We start from the raw sequence: 9,202 nt of genomic DNA on the forward strand, positions 1-9,202 counted from the left end.
GGATAACAGGAGCATTGCACCATGCCAAGCAGTCTTTTCTAGTTAATTAAAAACACTCTGATGCACGTATTCCTCTTCTCTATTATCAACACAGTGTGAACAAGAATTTCTGGAAAGAAGCTGTGTTTACAAAGACTGATTAAAACCTCCTGAGTAATGACTCAGAGACCATTACATTTATTAAAATTTTCAGGCACTGTAACTGGGCAGATACTGAGCTATTCTAACCCAACTATGGCCTACTTTCTAGTCACGTGGCCTATTACTTGCAACCTTAGTCTTGCCGCGGCTTTTCCTTCTTCATCTATTTTCTGATGGAGACTCTGTTCCCCACCTGAGACTTTCATGCTCTCTCTGGGCCTGGAAGTACTGCTTCCACCTCTCCTGCCCATCTATTGGCTGTTCAGCTCCTTGTTTGACCAATAAGAAGGTGATGGAGTACAATGTTTACAAAATATTACAGTAGGATAGGCTTCATAATAATGACAATGACCAAGTCTGGACTGTAACCAGTTCTCCCCTCCCAGTTCAGAAATTAGCATTTGAATACACAGTACGTGAAAACATTCTCCAACAAGTATGCTTGTAGTAGCATCGAACATACTTTGGGTGTTTAGTGTAGCTGGGTCTTGGGGTAGATCAATTTTCAATTTCCTGAAGAATTGACACATTGATATCCAAAGGGGCTGTACAAATTTGCATTCCCACCAGCAAAGGAGGAGTGTTCCCTTTGCTCCACATTCTTTTTTTTTATTTTATTTATTTGTTTTTAAATCAAATCATAATTTTTACTTATTCACACATGGGTTATAAACACAAAAAGGTAGGACGTGGGGAAAGGGATGACACTGGAGCTTGGGTGTTTAGGGGGAGTACAGATGTCTTTCAGAACAGGGTATCGGCTGGGTGAAGGTTCAGGGGACAGGTCGCTATGACTCTGCCTATTATTCACTTGTCCTTATCTAAGTTGGTACTATTCACCAAGGCTACCTATTTACAAGGTCTATGACTACTCAGGCTGGTAAATTTTACACAAAAACTACATGTTTACAATAGCTTATAGCCATCTGTTTCAATGTTTTTCCACAGAGACCCAAGACTTTGTGTTAGCATGTATGTATGACAGGCCTATTGCTGATTTTAGGCCTATGACAAATTTTAGGCCTTCAGTATATAAGCAGGGCTGCCCCTGACATCTCCTCCCTTCTCTAGGTATAGAAGGGTTGTGGAAATTCTAATCTTGAGAAGGCAGCGATAGAGGCCTGACCTCCAGTATTTGAAGGGGACCTTGTAATGGCTCCGGTCCCCCTGTTGTTGTCCAGTGAGGCATGAGGGCCATACCCATTGGGATGTCTTTTTCCTGGAGAGGGGATACTTTTGACATCAACCACTGTGCAGTCAGGCTTGTCCCTCAGGGAACCCAGAGAGATATTTTTAACTTTTATTTATATTCCCTTGAAGTGCTTAGCCTCGCAGCCTAAGCAAGAATTCAGATCGCCAGTCAGAGGGGGTTCCAGGTGGCCCCTCTCTGCTTGGTCTAGGGGCAGAAGTCCCCTCTTTTAGGTTGGGTGGAGATGGGTTTTGGGAACACCTTGGATAGAGTAACAACCTCATCTTGAGTCTTGTGGTCCTCCATAGCTAACTTATGATAATGTATCTGAATAGGTTTTGCTACCAAATTATCTATGTGTTGTTTCACAAAGTTAGTCAGCCTATTTAAGGCCCAGAGACCAAAAGAAATAAGCAAAAATAACCCAATTAATGGTCCCAAGATGGGAGGAAGTAGGGTTGCCAACCATGGAGAGGTTGAAGATCAATTCTTGTATCAGTTCTCATCTTTCTCTTTCTCTCACTGTCTTTTCTCAGGGCCTTCTCTGACCTTTTTCATGCTCTCTTTAACCATCCCTGTCTTGTCTATGTAAAAGCAACATTCTTCTTTAAGGGCTGTCTTATATTGTAAAAGAGTAAATCGAGTCCAATAAAGTCCTTTGCAATTTTCGGAGGTCTCTTCAGACAGTGAAACAAGGGATTTCTTCAGATTAGTGATGTCAATCTCTAATTTGATGTCCTTGTCAATGGTCCATCTAGGGGTCTGAGTAGTATAAGTTCGGGGACCAGCATCTGGATTAGAACTTCTAACAGCAGACATCATGGGTGATTAATTTTTACCTGGAAAGGAAAAAGAAGGGAGTTCTCAGGGAGATTTCTCTTCCCTGGATGTCAATTGATTCATTTTATTTATAGTTGGGCCTGGTTTTGTGGGGGTATCTATTTGTTTCATTAATCTTTTTGGCAGCCATTTAGCTGTGCCTTCTGTGGTATCAAACAGGCATATCAATCCTTGGTCCCATAAGGGAACTGGCTCCTGTCCATTCCCTTTAAGGGTAAGAGGGTCTTTCCACATAGCTGTGGCATAGTTTTCATTGGTCTCAGTGATGCCAGAGGGAGTCAGCAGCAGATTTGCCATGAGCTTTCAGTTTTAGAGAGTTAAAAGTGAACAAGGCATGATGGAGAGTATTTCAGGAGACTCCTTCTTGGGGGATACCATCCTCCCTCTTTTGTTTTTAAAGCCAATTTTTTTTTCAAGACAGGGTTTGTCTGTGTAGCCCTGGCTGTCCTGGAACTCACTCTGTAGACCAGGCTGGCCTTGAACTCAGAAATCCGCCTGCCTCTGCCTCCCAAGTGCTGGGACTAAAGGCATGTGCCACCACTGCCAGGCTTTTAAAGCCAATTTTTCAGAGTTCTTATAAAATCAGGGCAGAAGCGCCAGCAGCCGCTCCTTCCACATTCAGAGAGTCATGAAGACACTATTCAAAGAAATATAAATCTATATTAATAATCTGTTTTATTATAGGACTGTTATAGAACAACCAACAACTAATCAGACTATATAATATATCGATTAGTAATAGCTTCTTCTACTTTTTGTGAGATTACCTCTCTTTTGTCAATTAATTGTTGAGGGAAATTAGGATTTACATCTGTCTTGAGAATATTAAACAGAGACTTAAATTCTTTTGTGGAGAGCTTAAAATAAGATCTTAGCCAATTAGCATCTCCTAGAAACTTTTGAAAATAATTTGAAATAAGTAAATTCTCTCTCTTTTTTTTAGATCCTTTATCTGTTTTTTTTTATTGGATATTTTACATATTTACCTTTCAATGTTATCTCCTCTCTCATTCTCCCCCAAAACCTCTTATCCCATACACCCTCCTCTTATTTTTATGAGGGTGTGCTCCAAACACCCTCCCAGTCCCATCTCCCTGCTCTCGAATTCCCCAACACTAAAGAATCCAAACTTTTGGGAACCATGTCCCTCCACTTCCACTGATGTCTGACAAGGCCACCTTCAATTACCTATACAGGTGGAGACATGAGTCGCTTCCTTTGTGCTCTCAGGCTCGAGGTTTAGACCTTGTGTTTGCTTCACATTCTTGCCTGCATGAGCTGTCACTTGTGTTTGTGATCTTAGCCATTCTGACAAATATAAGGTGTAATCTTAGTTATTTTGATTTTCATTTCCCTGATAGCTAAGGGTAACAAACATTTCTTTTTTTTCCCAAGTACAATTTTTTAATAAAGATAATTACAAAAGATGGAAAAATCAGCTCAGAAAGGCTAATTGTTTCTTTAATAGATCCAGTTTTTGACATAATAACACATCAATTTAAATACAATCACATAAAGCATGGTGGGAAAAAATTTGCTTCATGATTAGAAAAACTCACAATAAAACTTGCCAAGAAAAACAAAAACAAGCCATTTTGAAAATAAATACAGTCCATGCCAAAACGGTATAAAATGAAGCCAAGGTCCTCAAACACCGAAGGTTTTTCCCAGACTCGTCTCACTTTTTGAGGTTCCTAAAGTTGGGGAGTCAAATTCAAGGGTTGCTGAGTTGTCCTGATTTGGCTCCTTTGGTGTCTGTTTTCTCGCCACTATTGTCCTTGGATTTATCCTCTTCCTTAACATCTGTCTTCTTGTCCTCTGCCTCCTTCTTGTCTTCTTCGATCCTAGCTTTCTTCACTCCCTTCTTATGATCAGTGACATTCCTACGGCCTCCTTCACCTTCATCCTCAGAGTCTGAGAACTCTTCATCGCAAGCTATCCTCTTGTCTGATGCTCGAATAGAAATTCTCTTGTCTGGGTCTTCTCCATCCTCATCTCCACTGTCTTCATGAACAGCATCTTCTGGAATAGCTTGCATATGTCCAACACCGAGCAACATTCCGGATCGTGTAGCCTCCTCCTCCGAGCATCAGTAGCGGCAAGTTAAACGTTTTTACTACTTCTACACATTTAGCGTGACCTTTGACAGTTAGATTGAAACAACCGAGCCTGTCCCCAGACAGGGAGTCTGCGCCACACTGCAGCACCACAGCGCTGGGCTGGAACATCTCCACTTTTGAGATTATAGGCTTAAAATTCTGTCCATATGATTCATCATCAATACCGTCTCTCATGGGAAAGTTGACAGCATAGTATTTTCCCTTCCCAGCACCAATATCCCTCAAGTCTCCTGTTCCAGGAAAGTACTCCCCATATTTATGGAATGAGACGGTCATCACTCGATCTGTGTTGTAAAAAGCCTCCTCAATACCGTCACCATGGTGAATGTCTATGTCAATGTATAAGACTCTCTGATGATACTTTAGTAATTCAAGGATGGCAAGCACAATATCATTAACATAGCAGAATCCTGATGCGTCTGACTTCTTGGCATGGTGTAATCCCCCAGCCCAGTTGACAGCCATATCAGTTTGTTGTCAGTTTAACTTCACAGCCCCAGCAACCGAGCCACCGGTGGAAAGCTGACAAAACTCAAAGAGTCCATCAAACACTGGACAATCTTCTCCAACATTAAATCTCTGCATCTGCTTACTGTACTCAGACATGTTACCTCGTCTGATTGATCGTAGAAACTTGATATACTCATCGCTGTGGTATTTTTTCATTTCTTCAGCAGTAGCTTTATGAGGCCTATATATTTCCATTTTTCGATATAAACTATAATTTAGCAGCAGGTTATGAGTCATCCGGATCCTATGTGGCTTCATGGGATGACCCTGGCCATAATAATAATTTCCAATATCGTCTTGGTTGTTGTTAAACTCCTTGGGTTGGAGTTTTCCTTTGAGTACCTTCTGTAGGGCTAGATTTGTGGATAGATATTGTTTAAATTTGACTTTGTCATGCAATATCTTGTCTCCATCTATGGCAATTGAAAGGTTTGCTGGTTTTACTAGTCTTGGTTGGAATTCTTGGTTTCTTAGAGTCTGCAAGACATTTGTCTATGCCCTTCCAGTTTTAGAGTCTCTGCTGAGAAGCTGGGTGTGATTCTAATAGGTCAACCTTTCAGATTTTAATATTCTTTCTTTGTTCTGTATATTTAGTGTTTTGATTATTACATGAAAAAAGGAATTTGTTTTCTGTTCCAACTTATTTGGTGTTCTATGACCTTCTTGTACCTTATAGGCTTGTCCTTCCTAAGGTTATGAAGTTTTCCTTATATGATTTGGTTAAAAATATTTTCTCAGCCTTTGAGGTTGGATTCTTCTCCTTCTTCTATTTCTATTCTTTGGTTTGAACTTTTCATAGTGTCCCAGATATCCTGGGTACTTTGAGTAAGGATTTTTTTAGATATAACATTTTTTGACTGATGTATTAATTTTTTATTGGATATTTTATTTACATTTCAGATATTATCCCCTTACCATATTTCCCCCCCTCCCACCTAGGAACCCCCTATCCCATCCCCCCTCCTCTTGCTTCTATGAGGATGTGCCCCCACTTACCTCCCCACTCCCACCTCCCCATCCTCAAATTCCCCCACACTCGCCATCCAGCCTTCATGGGACCAAGGATCTCCTTTCCCGCCTATACCTGACAGGACCATCCTCCCTTACATATACAACTGGAGCCATGGGTCTCTTCCTAAGTGTTCCCAGGCTGGTGGATTAGACCCTGGGGGCTCTGGTTTGTTGGTATTGCTGCTCTCCTCATGAGGTCGAAAACCCTTTCAGCTCCTTCAGTCTTCATTCTAATTCCTCCATTGGGAACCCCTTGATCAGTTCAATGATTAGCTGCCTCTGAATATCGCAAGCTCTGGCAGACCTCTAAGGACACAGCTATATCAGGCTCCTGTCACCATGCACTTCCTGACGTCCACATCAGTGTCTACCTTTGGTGACTGCACATGGAATGGATACCCAGGTAGAATGGTTTCCAGACAGCCTCTCCTTCAGTTTCTGTCCTACACTTTGTCTCCATATTTGCTCCCTTGGGTTTTGTGTTACTCCTTCTAAGAAGGACCGAAGCACTCCCACTTGGTCTTCCTTCTTCATGAGCTTTGTGTGGTCTGTGAGTTGAATCTTGGGTATTTCAAGCTTCTGGGCTAAAATCCAATAATCAGTGAATGAATATCATGTGTGTTCTTTTGTGATTGGGTTAGCTCATTCAGGATATTTTCTAGCTCCATCCACTCACCTAAGAATTTCTGGAATTCATTGTTTTTAATAGCTGAGTAATATTCCATTGTGTAAATGTACCATTTTTGTACATTTTTTGTATCCATTCCTCTGTTGAGGGACATCTCGGTTCTTTCCAGCTTCTGGCTATTATAAATAAAGCTGCTATGAACATAGTGGAGCATATGTCCTGGTTATATGTTAGAGCATCTTCTGGGTATATGCCTAGGAGTGGTATAGCTGGATCCTCAGGTAATGATATGTCCAATTTTGTGAGGAACTGCCAGACTGATTTCCAGAGTGGCTCTACCATCTTGCAATTCAATAATGGAGGAGTGTTCCTCTTTCTCCACATCCTCGCCAGCATCTACTATCACCTGAGTTTTTGATCTTAGCCATTCTGACTGGTGTGAGGTGGAATCTCAGAGTTTTGATTTGCATTTTTCTGATGACCAAGGATGCTGAACATTTCTTTAGGTGCTTCTCGGCCATTCAAGTTTCCTCAGTTGAGAATTCTTTGTTTAGCTCTATACCCCATTTTTAATAGGGTTATTTTGTTGTCTGGAGTTTAATTTCTTGAGTTCTTTGTATATATTGGATATTAGTCCCCTATCAGATATGGGATTGGTAAAGTTCTTTTCCCAATCTGTTGGTTGCCGTTTTGTCCTATTGACAGTGTCCTTTGCCTTACAGAAACTTTGAAATTTTATGAAGTCCCATTTGTCAATTCTTGATCTTAGAGCATAAGCCATTGGTGTTCTGTTCAGGAACTTTTCCCCTGTGCCTAGGTATTTGAAGATCTTCCCCACCTTCTCTTCTATTAGTTTCAGTGTATATGATTTTATGTGGAGGTCCTGTTTATCTTTCATGTAGAGGAAGACTACTGATTTGTTTGAGTTGATTTTATAACCAACCACTTTGCTGAAGTTGTTTATCAGGTTTAGGAGTTCTCTGGTGGAAGTTTTAGGGTCACTTAAGTATACTATCATATCACCTGCAAACAGTGATATTTTGACTTCTTTTTTTCCTATTTGTATCCCTTTTACTTTTTTTTTTTGTCTAATTGCTCTGGCTAGGTCTTCTAGTACTATACTGAATAGGTAGGGAGAGAGTAGGCTCAGGATATGGTGTATGCACAGGAATAGACCAGCTAGGTGTCTGCCCTAGCCAAAAGGCTTAATTTTTCCTATCATATCTCTAAGCCTGAGATTCTTTCTTCCATCTCTTCTATTTTGTTTGTGATACTTGCATGTGTAGTTCCTGTTCACTTACCTGTGGGAAAACTATGCTAATTTAAGTTGGAGTCTACCATTGACCAAATAGCCTTCTGGGGCTCAGCACATAATAGAGGACTCCCTTCATTAGCAGAGTTTCTCCTTCTCTGAGAGTTCTATGGCCCTATACCAGCCTCTAAATGAGAAATATCATGTAGCCTCAATTAGTTTATAGGATCAATTTCCTCTCTCCAGATCAATCTGCAAACCAGCACCTGAGATTCCCAAAATTCTTCCCTATGCTAATGAGTCATTCGAGGTACCCTAAACCCCCAGCCAATGACCTTTGTCCATCCTTGATGTTCCTACACTCAGTCCCCCAAAACTTTATAAGCCTTCATTCACCCTAAGTAAAGTTGATCTCCTTACTAACTGTAGGCCCTGGTGTGGTTTATTCACCATATGTACTCACAAATCCCTTGTTCCCTGCTCTACTCCCATTGCCCTCATTAACTGTACCAACTGACAATCCACAAGAGCTGGAAGACCATACTTACCTAGGTTTTCCTTTCCCAGGATTTCCTGTGTTTTCTTTATTGCTTCTATCTTCGATTTCAGCTGTTCAACAGTTTTACTCATTTCCTTCACACACAGACACACAGACACAGACACAGACACAGACACACACACACACACACACACACACACTCCTTGGACTTTTTGCCTCTTTTAAACAGATTTATTTATTCTTTCCCATTGTTTAGATTTTTCTGGATTTTTAAAGGGTTTTTTTTTCCATTTCAACTTTAAGGACTTTTATCATTCCCATAAATTTGGTTTTAAAGTCATTTTCTTGTGCTTCAGCTATGTTGAAATATTTCAAGGTTGCTGTAGTAGGCTAGCTGGGTTCTGGTGACTCCATATTGCCCTGGCTCTTGTTGATCATGTTCTTACAATGGCACCAAGGCATGTGGCTTTGAGATGAGTATAGGTCTTGCAGGTAATTTCTGAGTTTGTTTTGTTGGCTATGTGTTTTGTTCCTTGGTTTTGGTTTCCCCATTGGTCTTCTGGTTTTTGTGGTCTATATTACTGACTGCTAGCATGACCTCTGGTCCATCCAAGAGTCTCTGTCAGAGTTAGTGCCTGATCTTCTGGTAGTTAACATGGCCTTTGGTCCAGCAAGGAGATCTCTGTTCTTCTGACTAGTGTAGCCTGCACTTAGGTAGTGGACATATCTCCATGCAGGAACGAGGACATAGCAGCAGGTACAGGTGATGGTGGGGCTGTCTGAAGCTTAGGTGTTTAGACTCAGAACTGAGGTAGTGGGCAGGTTCATATGGCATGTTGGGCTCTTATCTATTCTGTTCTGGCTCATATGACCTGGACCTGAGCAGTGGATACCTCAATTAAAAAGATTTTAAAGTTTTATTTTATTGTTTTAAGTTATGTGTGCATGTGTACATATTGTTTTAAATTATATGTGTGGTTTTCACATATGGTCTGAAGTGGTAGATCTTTCT

General features: G+C 40.8%; 1 pseudogene; it reads right to left on the minus strand.

Annotated features, from left to right (window-relative positions):
- Positions 1-3,884: 3,884 nt before the first annotated feature.
- On the minus strand, positions 3,885-8,321 carry LOC114626035 (annotated as a pseudogene).
- Positions 8,322-9,202: the final 881 nt, after the last annotated feature.

This window comes from Grammomys surdaster, unplaced genomic scaffold (genome assembly GCF_004785775.1).
Source record: "Grammomys surdaster isolate TR1022 unplaced genomic scaffold, NIH_TR_1.0 226, whole genome shotgun sequence".
Classification (NCBI taxonomy): Eukaryota; Metazoa; Chordata; class Mammalia; order Rodentia; family Muridae; genus Grammomys; species Grammomys surdaster.